This window comes from Leuresthes tenuis, unplaced genomic scaffold (assembly GCF_036924035.1).
Source record: "Leuresthes tenuis unplaced genomic scaffold, fLeuTen1.0.hap1 SCAF_10, whole genome shotgun sequence".
NCBI classification, from domain to species: domain Eukaryota; kingdom Metazoa; phylum Chordata; class Actinopteri; order Atheriniformes; family Atherinopsidae; genus Leuresthes; species Leuresthes tenuis.
Genome location: NW_027325364.1, coordinates 20,883,297 through 20,896,065, shown reverse-complemented (window position 1 = coordinate 20,896,065; position 12,769 = coordinate 20,883,297). Strand labels below are relative to the sequence as shown.

General features: G+C 37.4%; 1 protein-coding gene across 1 annotated transcript in view; it reads left to right on the top strand.

The window, feature by feature from the left end:
• The window catches only part of LOC140316729 (CUB and sushi domain-containing protein 3-like), a 241,286-nt gene that overhangs the window by 35,982 nt on the left and 192,535 nt on the right, over nt 1-12,769 (top strand). The window lies entirely within an intron of this gene.

The window sequence follows — 12,769 nt, the reverse complement described above, 5'->3', positions numbered from 1 at the left end:
CTGTGACCATCTTTCTCACCCCGTGCTTTTTTTCCCCCACTGTTTGTTGAAGTGTACTCCTTTGCTCTCCCATCGCCATTGCTATTTATTTATTTATTTTTTTTTACCATTTTTTTACCATTCCTAATGTGCTTTTTCCCCCTCTTAATTTTATCTTCTTGCTTCATCTCCTACTTGTATCTTTTCCCTTGCAGTCACCACCTCTTCACTCCTAGTATCTTTCAGATATCAGTTTGATTTCTATTTAAATCACTTACTTTCTCTTTGAAAAAATGCTTACCTTATCCTCACATTTTACTCCCCCTCCCTACCTTCCTTTACTCCCTCCTCATCTGCCCACCTGCCCCAGACCTGGCCAGTCCAGGACCTCTCCACCTGTCCATCTGCCCGTTTGTACACAATTTCTTTCCCCTGATTAGGTGCTCTGTGTCCTGTTTTGCTTTACCTTTCTGTTTTTCTTTTAGTCTTGATTGTATTGCTTGAGTGAACATCTATTTTTCATCTTATCTTTTGATAATCACATGTATTTCCTGTTTGACTAGTATGGACAGAATATTAGGAGGATACTATTTCCAATAAGGAAACAATATCCAGACAGTATCTTTTTTTTGGGTTGAGGTTGAGGCAAGGGGATACATTTTTTTACTCTTGCAACTTCTCTGTTTCTTGATACTTCACACTACTTTTTCAAAGTCTCTCTCCCCCAAAAAGCTAGTTTTTGACTTTGTTAATATGTGTTACAATTTATTTTATAAATTTTTTTTAGGGGGTTACATGACATCTTGAGAAAACTAGCCACCCCCTACAGTCTTGATTGAATGAACCAATCTTGACTACTTTTGGGATTGGACTTTACAGCTTATGTACATGCGTTTTACATACCATTTGTTGCTGCTACAGCAGGGACTATAAACAAAAACACCCATACTTAACAACAGTGGTTGCATGCAAGTGGAACTATCAGAATGATAATGCATTCAGTAGTGAGAAAGCAGCTATCAGCACTTGAGGATCTGGTCTGTTGGTGGCTGCTAGCATCCATTGTTAGGCTGACTAGTGTCTCCCATCTGCTGCTCTAGCTGCTAATCCAGCAGCGCTAGCTGCTAGCAGCTGTGGCTCTGGCTGGTCTGGTGGTGCTGCATGTCTAGAATTGTTGAAAGCAATAGAAACTGAAAACATTACCATTCTGATACTTGTACTGGCATGCAACCTTTGTATATTTTAACCTTTGAGAATTTCTCTTTGCTTAAAAAAAAGTTAGCATAGCCTTAGCATAGAGGTCAGAAAAAACAGGTAAGGCCAATGTCATGTGCTTGTTAATGGAGATATGTGTGGTGCCACATAAGCATATTCATCATCACCACTCCCTATAAATTGTACATCTAAACCACTTTAAAGCTATGAGTTTTGAAAATTTTGAGAATGATTAAGACAGGGCTGCCAACTTTTCGAAAAACCTCTGAGTGATTTGATTTGATGGAGCCAACCATAATTTCGCCACATACACAGCAGGAAGACATAAGGCACAGCATGTCTCATTTTGTGCGGGTTTAATCATACATGTATATGTATATAGTTTATACACTAAAAAGTAACAAACGTTATATATGTGGTGGAATCAACTCTGGTGAGACATCAAGTCATCCAGCTCCCACTTGAAGCAAGGCTCGAGGCCTGCCATTTTAATTGTTATTATTGATGACAGGGTTCTGTCCAGAGTCAAGCTGTTCCTGGTCTTGGTCTTGTTTAGTCCTACCAACGAAAAGACCCGTTCTGCATCTGCATTGGAGTGGGGCAGCTCTAGGACCAACTTTGCAATTGTTGCAAGCCTCTGGAACAATTTTAGTCCTGTCATCTATTCAATTCAATTCAATTCAATTTTATTTATATAGCGCCAGATTACAACAATTGTCATCTCAAGGCACTTAAGTAATATAGTCCAATTCAAGCCAATTGGAATTCAATTCATTGTAATCATAATCCAATTAATTCATATAGAGCTAATTCAAAAAATTAATATCCTAGCTAAGGAAACCAACAGATTGCACCGAAATGTGTCTTCAGTCCAATCTCCCGTCCTAAGCGTGCCTGTGGCAACTGTGGAAAGGAACGACTCCCTTTTAACAGGAAGAAACCTCTGGCAGAACCAGACTCAGGAAGGGTGGCCATCCGCCTTGACCAGCTGGGGTTTGAGAAGACAGAAAAGAGGGAAAAGAGGGGGGAAAAACACCATAACGCCATTCAAAGGATATCTGTTGGAACAGGGAAACATAGGTTAATAACCACAATAATGTCACACGTACATAAAATCAATTTTGAAATTAAACAGGGGGAAAAAGAGAGCAAAGTGAGGAAAGGTGTGACAGATGAGGTCCCCCAGCAGTCTAAGCCTATAGCAGCTTAACTATGGGATGTTTCAGGATTACCTGAGCCATCCCTAACTATAAGCTTTATCGAAAAGAAAAGTTTTAAGCCTAATCTTAAAAGTGGAAAGGGTGTCTGCTTCCCGGACATTTACTGGCAGCTTATTCCACAAGAGAGGGGCCTGATAACTGAAGGCTCTACCTCCCATTCTACTTTTAGAAACTCTGGGAACAACAAGTAAACCTGCAGTTTGGGAGCGAAGTGCTCTGTTAGGAAAATATCTTACAATTAAATCTTTAAGATATGATGGAGCTCGGTCATTAAGAACTTTATATGTCAGAAGAAGAATCTTAAATTCTATTCTGAATTTAACAGGGAGCCAATGAAGAGAAGCTAAAACTGGAGAAACATGATCTCTCCTGTTAGTTCTCATCAGAACTCTGGCTGCAGCATTTTGGATCAGCTGGAGGCTTTTCAGAGAATATGTGGGACAGCCCAATAATAAGAAATTACAGTAGTCCAATCTTGAAGTAACAAATGCATGAACTAGTTTCTCTGCATCACCCTGAGACAGGATGTTCCTGATTTTAGCAATATTACGAAGGTGAAAGAAGGCAGTCCTAGAAACCAGTTTTATATGTGCGTCAAATGATAAATTCTGGTCAAAAATAACTCCAAGGTTCCTCACTGTAGAACTAGAAGCCAAGGAAATACCATCTAGAGTAACTATATAACTAGACAATTTCTCCCTGAAGCGCTCAGGTCCAAAGAGAACAACTTCAGTTTTGTCTGAATTTAAAAGCAGACAGTTCTGAGTCATCCAGGTCTTTATGTCTTTAAGACAGGCTTGTAGCCTGACCAACCTGTAGGTTTCATCTGGTTTCATAGATAAGTACAGCTGAGTATCATCAGCATAACAATGGAAATTTATGCCATGCTGTCTGATAATGTTACCTAATGGAAGCATGTATAAAGTAAAAAGAATCGGTCCAAGCACAGAACCCTGAGGAACTCCATGACTTACTCCAACGTGTGAGGAAGATTCCTCATTTACAAGAACAAACTGGAATCTATCAGATAAATATGACTTAAACCAGCCTAATGCAGTTCCTTTAATCCCAATAACATGTTCAAGTCTCTGTAACAGAATGCTGTGATCGATCGTATCAAATGCAGCACTGAGATCCAACAGGACAAGCACAGAAACAAGTCCGCTATCAGAGGCTAACAGGAGATCATTGGTAACTTTCACCAGTGCTGTTTCTGTGCTATGATGCACTCTGAATCCTGACTGAAACTCTTCAAACAGATTATTTCTATGTAAATGATCACAAAGTTGAACTGCAACTATTTTTTCAAGAACTTTGGACAAAAAAGGGAGATTGGATATAGGTCGATAATTAGCCAACACTTCTGAATCAAGAGTAGGTTTTTTAAGTAAAGGTTTAATTACAGCAACCTTAAAAGTCTGAGGTACATATCCTGTCAACAAAGACCGATTGATCAAATCCAATATGGAAGTGTCAATTAAGGGGAAAACCTCCTTGAACAGTCTGGTTGGGATTGGGTCTAACATACAAGTTGATGGTTTAGAAGAGACTATTGCTGTTGTTAGCTCAGAAAGATCAACTGGACAGAAGCTGTCTAAATACAATTCAGGTTCGAAAGATACTTCTAAAGCTGCTCTACTTGATGATACATCAGTGATAATAATGGGAAGGATTCCATTAATCTTCTCTCTGATAGAATCATCTGTGAGGAATCAGTCAAGAACACAGTGGAAATAAGCTCTTCAGTGTTATAGTTTTTTGTGTTCTTCTTTTTCTCCTTTAAAGCTCCAGTTGGTAGCTTGTATACATGTTTTTTTTTTTGTCATATTTGCTAAAACAGTCTATGCACCGACTGCAATACATGAGCGAATGAAGCTTGTCATCTACAACACAGACATTTAAATTATGATTTCCATAATTTGGAAATCAAAATATGGTCATCCTAGGTATCCTCCACTATTTTACCTTGAAAGTAATGGGTTTGTGCGCACTTGATGCATCTGCAATTCAATAAATTCAATATCAAAATCATCTAAGACGGGGACTGTCCCCAAAAATCATGAATGTCGGATCAGCCAACCTATGCCGTTCTGAAACTGGGAGGACAAAGTTAAGCTAGATGCTGTGGCAATATTATTAAACATTTAAATCTCAAAATAATGTTCATGAAACTCTCGAAATGCCTTAAAATGTTTTCGCAATACACACAACGAATTAGCAGCTGTTATTTAAAGCTTAAGGGCATAAATACTCACCTGAAAAGGAGGAAATCAACAATTGGCGCTCGGACACCTCTCTTGCTGCTCAGTCCGGGATGATGCAACTGATCGTTGTGAGGCACTGTGATTGTGTCACGAGCACATCCATGGTCGCCAGCGGTTTCAGACGTTTCTTCGTGCCATATCCTTGCGCAGTCTCAACTCATCTCAACCAAAGGTACTCTATGTCTCGACCCATATTGAACATTTGTACCCCTCACAGCCTCTGCAGGCATAACTTATCGTTCACGCATGGCTTTTCTCAGACTCAACATATAGGTCACAGATAAACGCAGCTGTCAGATATATTCAGAACTTTTTTTAACCTTTGCAACAAAGTAATAAAAATGTATGTGTATTTCAGTGTGAGAAATCGGAGGTGTGGCGTGAGAGCATGTGAAACTGCCATTTTAATTGTTATTACTGATGACAGGGTGTGAGATTAACAGCTACAATATGAATATGGTGTTTACCTGTCAGCTGGATTTACAGGATATTAAACTTTTTGGACATTATTTGGATATGGCTTTTTTAAAATGAAAATACTTGATGACAAGATGTGTAATAGATTTTTGTATGAAACCATAAGATGTGAAACCATCATGTGATTTTAAATGCTGACAATTTGACCATCACCACCTTTCCCATTTCCTCATTCAGAGTTTTACTCAGACATATAAAAAAAGAAAAGAACAACAGAGACGGACAAATATTTCAGTCCATTTATTTCTTCGGTACCTTGTTTGATCTAGGGTTGTCAGCAGTCCCTTACAGCAATGTAACTCAAACTGACTCTTCGGGTCAATATAGATTCACCAATCAATCTGTAATGCACATTTTTGAGCAGTGGTAGAAATACCTGGAGACAATCCACACATGCACAATGCTCTACCGAGTCCCCATGACCCCAATCATATTAAATCACTATCACTGCTTTATGCCTTCCTTTTTATGCTGATATGGTTGGCTATGTTTTTCACATGAATATGTATGTGGCTTTCATTCTTATGACTAAATTATGTGATACTTGAAGACTCTCAGATATGATTGAATCTTGACTGCAATTGGATTTGAGTCTACAGTATCTGCATACAAAGGACACAATGAAGGACACGAGTAGACTGAATCAAATTTTTCTATGGCCTGTTAGTCTATCAAGTAATTATTGCATTGTATTAATGATTAGTGTCTCCTTTCACAATTCTGTCGGTATGTTCCTTCAATCCTAATGCTAAAAGGATCCTGAAAGGGTCAAGCAGCATTTGTTAAGAAAAGATATAGGAGATATAAGGCCTTTTCTAAAACACAGGCAGATAATTGAAAATAGTCCTGTCCAAGGGACAGAGATGGGCTGCAGTGATGTACCGTTAGAATACTAGGCTGGGAGCAGTAGAGCTATCTGCTTGCCCTTTGGTGAAGGTTGCATACTTACAAGAAAAACATTGCAGCGCCTATCTAAAATCTGCCTATCTAAATTTAACTTGCCCATTTTTGGAATAGTCGTTGAAAGACGACTATTCCAAAGACAGCTGACCCATAAAATGTAATTTTATTTTTCTCCCCAAATCTTTTCCTTTGTCCCTCTGTGGCACAACACATTGTTCATTGAGCTGGAAAAGTATGTTTGTGAGTGCATGTGTGAGCATGTGTTTACCAGAAGCTTGACTCTGTGGTCTAACATGGGTTCAGTCGGTATTCTTTTCCCCACATACATAAAAAAAACTCTGTTCAGCTCAGCAGCCAGTAAAGCATCTAGCTGGGAAGCCAGTCTACACAGGCAGGTCCTGTGGGGAAAGTGTTCTGCTTGTGTGCTCACAAACACTGCCACTGTCAAACTTTCATCCTCTTCAAAGGGCTACAGTGTCATTAGATATACAGGCGAAACGAATAGCCCAGCCCCAGAGAAATCTCAAACCCTGTTACCTTAATTACTAGTTCACACAACCCATTCTTTACCACTGTGATGACGACACAAGCCAGTCCTACTCTCATTTTCTGTGAATGTAAATTGTTTGCAAAAATTGCTGTGGAATTTGTTAGAATTACAAAATCCCGTACTCTTTCGATGTTTTTCAACAGTAAGTTTTCCATAAAAGCTACAGTATATACAATGACATTCTAGTAGCAAATTCAAAGTGTTTGGACAGGTTAGAAAGATTTAGAGGAGTCAAAGCACTTTATATCCATATTGTGGTAATTTGTTTTCTAGAGAAACAGATGTTCTAATAACGAATGAATATGCACAATAGTGTGTTTTATGTTGTCTTCCATTTTCAGACTGAGTGATGCTTTATAAAGCTGACACTGACATATTTTCATTGATTCTATACATTTTCCTCCTTTTAAATAAAGTTTGTACTGGTTTTTATGTTTAGAACTATTCCCCGGTGTTTAGGAACAGCTGTTTTTCCAATGTTCAGTTTTTTCTCAACAATTCGTTTAAGATAATCTAGAAAGCAATATCTGTTCGCTCAGGCCTAACACTGTATCTAAAACACTTGATTTCTTTAGAGGGTTCTTCGGGTCAAGTCGAGAGCCTGGTTCAGTGCTAAGTGTGGACTGTTATTCTTAGTGCTTTTTTCTATTTCACATTCAGCTATACAGCTAACTGAAATGGAAGCACAATATTTTTCTTTTGGCTTTTATATAATAATAGTGAAAGGCTTATCCAAAGTAACAGCTTAACATTTCCTTTTGTGTCGTTTCAGGGCCACACTCTCAACAGTCCACATTTTTAAAATTTCATTTAATGTGAACATTTTTTATTCAACATCTCAATATTTTTTAAAAAGCAAAGCAAACAACAACAACAACAAAAGGCATTCATCATTAACCACTTGTAGCCTGAAAGTTCAGTCTATCATCACACGATGTATAAACAAAAACAACTAAAATAAGAGGAGAGGAAAAAATGAGGCGTTGAAAGTGAAAAATGAAGCCTGACTAGACAGAAGGGTTTGATATTAGTATAGTCTGGTAATGGTCCAGTAGTTGCAGCACATTTCAAGAGTTCACTAGTTGGAGTTTTAGCCTTTTGAAGCCTTGGAGTAGAGAGTTTGATCATTACAAGATCTTGAAAACACCACAGGAAAAGTTCTAATTAAAATCACCTCTATACAGAGTCATTGTCTGTACAGAAAAAAAAAATGTGATTCAGCAGAGGTTTATATATTACTCAGTCACATTTAAATCACATTCACATTCAATCACATTCAAATTATAGTATACAGAGTCTTGGGTGAAAATAAAGGCATAAGAAAAAATGTGAATTAAGTATGGAGAAACAATGCCAGGGATGCAAATGGACTCTTGCAAATACTTCAGGAAGAGATTGTACTAATGGTTTGCATAAAAGTCACCCAGCTTGAAAAAGGCAAAAAACTGTAATCTGTATAAAAGTGCTTACTCGTTAAAGCATTTCTTTGCCATCTTTATTTTTTTCTGCTATTGAGATCATTACCATATTTGGTAATATTTGGGTTGTGATCTGAAAAGATCACTTCTCTGGATATAATTTTATATATAAGTTTTATAAGTTTGCCTCTGTGTTCCACCATAATAGATTTCAAATGAAATAATCATCAAGTGATTGAAGTGTAGAGTTTGAGCTTTAATTCAAGGGGATTAGCACCACACTATGCAATTTAGAAAATGATGTGCCTGCACTTTAGATAGCAACAGTCCTCTTCTTCATTGAGTTGGTTACCTTGCCTCCACCATGTCTGACAGATGATATATGCTTTCGATCATTGGACCTTCCATTACTTCTCATTCTTTTCTTCCCATTATTCTGGTGTAGTTAATCATAGTTTAGTCTGTCTAAAGATCCTTCCAAAGATCTCAGTGATTTGCTCCTTGAAGTAAACTCTTTGTATTCACCTTTATGAGGGCATCTCATCATTGAAGACTTTCTGAAGGATGCAGCCATCTCAAAAAGCAACCAAAGAAAGAATTCCACAATCATTCACTTTAGTTTCCTTTCATGCTCTTCCAGGTCCTTTGGTTTTGCTGAGCTTGTTAATGTGTGTTCCTTCGTTTTTGATATTGTGCTAGATGATTGTCTGTTCTCTCTCTTATGGCCCCTTTTTCATCCTAGTTGTGTCCACCCTCACATGCATCTATTCTTATTTATTCAACATATAAAGAATAGCAAACATTTACTAAATGCTCTATCTGGTGATAGAGATATAGATATATACCTATAATATTTGAAAGAAGAATGTTGCACAAGCTATACTCAACATAATGGACAGCACTCCACACCCTCCACACAACATACTGACCAAAACAAGCATTGTCATTCAGATAATCCTTCAGTTCTGCTACAATAAGGATATGTCCTAGAGGTCCATACCCCTTATTTTACTGCAACACTACAATACTCGGGTATTTCCAAAGCATGTCTTATTGGATGATGAGGAAACGGGTCGCATGTGGTGGTCAGTTAACTGTCAATTGTTGAATAACTGCAGGGATTAAAGACTTGTATAAAGACAGTCATTGGACTATTTTGTTAAACCTTTAGAATTAAAGGTTACCATTGCTTATTGCCTTAATAATTTCAGTGTTTTGTGAAGGTCTATATGTAAAACATTTCAAAATTATGTCCAAATTACAGGCTGCATGCTCTGGTAGCCTCATAATTAGCTTTCCCTCCAAACCTGCATCAACCTCATACCAAAAATGTACACTGAAATATGTCAGTTGTTGATTATGCTGTGCCTGACCTTATTTTCTTTCAATATTAGTACCATAGTTGTCTACCATGAAGTCATCCAAGAAATGCTCGGTAGTCTGACTGAGCTGCTAGGGTCTTGTGGATCATATTTTTTCAACTGGCTTGTGTGACTAGCATTAGATGACAAAAGCACACTGGATGATTTAGTTGCCAAATGGTATTTGTATGTGCATGTTATTGATGTCCATTCAGATGGTACTGATTTGACTGAAGGCTTTGTGACATTAACTGTCTTGTTTTGAGGAGTTATGGTTAACAATGTCTTCAGTCTCTTACTCGTTTTTTTAAATCTGTTTTATACTAGTTTTCTCTTTCTATATTGAATTTCTCTTTTTTTTCTCAGCAGTGTACTGAATTGAAAGCGGACATTCTCTGTTAACTGTTAAGGGTTGTTGTGGTGAGTTGTTAGATATTTAGATTGCCTTTAATGTACTTAGTCACATTCTGTTGAACCCCATAAATTCTATTCTATTTTATTTCAAACCAATACATTTCCATTTCACAGACTCTGTAATTCCCAGTGGGGCACATTTTCTCTTTGTTGCAGGGGATCATGCTGCGTCATGTAAGGATTAATTTGTTCATTGCAGCGGTATATAGTTGTATTTGATAACAACTTTGAAGCAAAGCTGCAAAATGATAGCAACAGCCCAGGGAAATAAGCTCTATCCTTTATATGTTAAGGCACTGGCCATCGCAGGCATATTGATTATTCTTTTTCTTTGTTTTTGGTGTGTTAAGTTAGATATTTGACTGTTTTACTGTTATAATTACTTTTAAGAAATGTGTCAATATTGCTGTTATTACAGGGTATATCGTTGATCTTTTGTCTTTGTTTTTCCTGTTGCGTAATTGAAACTTCACAATGCAATCACAAAAAGGGAATTTAATGGAAAATAATATGTAGTTGCTATTATTTATATAGTTTAAATGGCTAAGCTATTATTACATAGATTTCATAGCGTTATACTTTTCTTGGTTTGAAATGGTTTGATATGAAAATGGCTTAAAAAAAAAGAAAAAGAAAAGCCTCGCCATGGGCAGTCGCTCGATGACTGCAGCTAAAGCTGTTCAATCAGTTGTTGCCTCATACCCGCTATAGCATTCTATACCCGCTTAATCCGTTGGTCGGGTCCCGGGGGTGGGGGGCTTGAGCCTATCAGGCGAGAGGCGGGGTACACCTGGGACAGGTTGCCTTGTTATATACAGTCATATTAACCTTCAATTAGTGCATCATTTAAGTCAAACAGAATAATGTCAGCATATGGGGTACAATGTATATATTTATCTATGATTGCTTCAAAGTAATTAAATATACAATCCATTAGTCAAGCAAACTTGATTCGAATAACAGCGGACTATTTTACGCGACTCACACGACATCTCTGGATCACTCGTAAATTCTATTATTTATTTTTTTTAGAAATATGCCATTGAGGGACAAGGAATTAAACATGGTTTAAAAATGTTTGTCATTCTGATAACAAGAGACATGATTAGGTATTATTTATTCATCAGGCTTTTCATTACATTTAGTTTCATGTACCATAACGGACACTACATTAAAATGTTAGCTTTAATTTGAAATGATAATTCGCATGAATAAAAATTGTGAAACAAGTAGCCCTAAAATGCCTACAGTGTAACATTTCAAAAGTAACTGTCAGAGAATGACTGCCTAATATTGTCAACTCACAGACAGGAATGAGCCAATACTCTGTTTATTATCTCCCAGGCTACCATGCAACCATTCTCAGTTCTCGCTTTTTGTTCTCACAAAAATGTGGCTTAGTTTAGGATTACATATTTCTAAGTCTCTTTACTCTGTGCATTTCCTTGGTTGTTGTGCATTTACAGTGGCAGGCTCAAAGTCAAAGACCTTGATTAGCTTATTAGGAGTTATTCAATCTATTTTTCAGAGGCATTACCTCAAACTTAACAGTCTGTCAGGACGATCAAGGTTTATTGTACTTCTCATCACTGACAAAGTGTAGTGATTGCCAGAAAGAGAAGTGATACCAACAATAATCAGATTTGCAATATACAACAATACTTGCAATACTTTAGAAAGACCTACTTAAATCATTATATTGCTTTGTTTGTGGTAGAGTGAGGTCTACCCCCTGCTTTTATTGCTTGATTTAAGCTGACTGATGATGCGCTGTGGTTTAGTTATGCCTTGAGTTCTCTATGCAGCCAGCTGCATAGAGAACATTTTGTAAGTGGAGAATTGGTTCAGTCAGAAAAAAGAAAAACTGAATGTTAAACATTCCCTTTACATGTGGTCTGGACCGGCTCTCCATCTAAAGGGTCCATGTCTTAGTCTCTTTAGAGTATTACACTAGAAATTCTAACCTAAGACTAGTTTTAGCTGGTGGAGAGCAGACACGCCAGGTAAAGTCGTGGCCTAGATGTAGGCCCCAAGTATCTGTTTGCTTTATTGTCAAGAAGAACCTTTTAGAACTAATACATTTATCTTGTTTAAGTAGACCACCTTCACCTTTTTTTTTTTTTAGTTTCACAAAGAATCAAAAAGTTAATATCCACAATTTTAACTTTCACCGTAGGTTAAAAATCAACTCAATCATTTGGTTTGATATTGAATCCCATGATGTGCAGTTATTATATGGCTTTAATCTCAACTTGTCTTGAGTCCACCTACAACAGAATGATGATCCTAAACACACACACACACACACACACACACACACACACAATCATCCACACTGGGGAGCTGACAAATGGACAGCCTTAACAGGAACAAGATAATGCGTACAAGACGGCCTAAAAACCTCAAAGAAGAAAAAGACTTTTGCACAAAGAGTGAGTGACAGCCCCCCCCCCCCCCCCCCCCATAATAATGGAAAGACTCTTGGCTGGAAGCTTCAGATTGTCGTTACTTGGTACAGTCTGTGCTGGATGACCGACTTTTCTTTCAGCTCTTCTAAATGTTTTTTAGAACAGAAAAGTTTTTTATCAATTGATTTATTTTATACATTTATTTATTTATTTTTTAGATATATAGTTTTTATTTATTTCAAGTGTAAAGAAATGAAAGTGTACTCTTGTATGAAATATTCACGAATGCCTTTTATGAAATGGGCCATCTTTTAGTCATATCGCTATCTACAGAGGAATTTCGATTGGGGCAATCAAACTTTTTCATTCCGTAATATCTTCCTTTACATTTGCCTGACAGATGCAACAGGTAAAGTTTTTCCGTTGCATCTTTTAGGAATAAAATAATAAATTAGGCCCAGACTGCTAGCTTCACTGCAGGTCATACATGTTCAAACCAAAGCAGAAACACCACCATGTTTGACAGGTGGGGATGTATACTTTGGTGTGTGTTGCTGTTG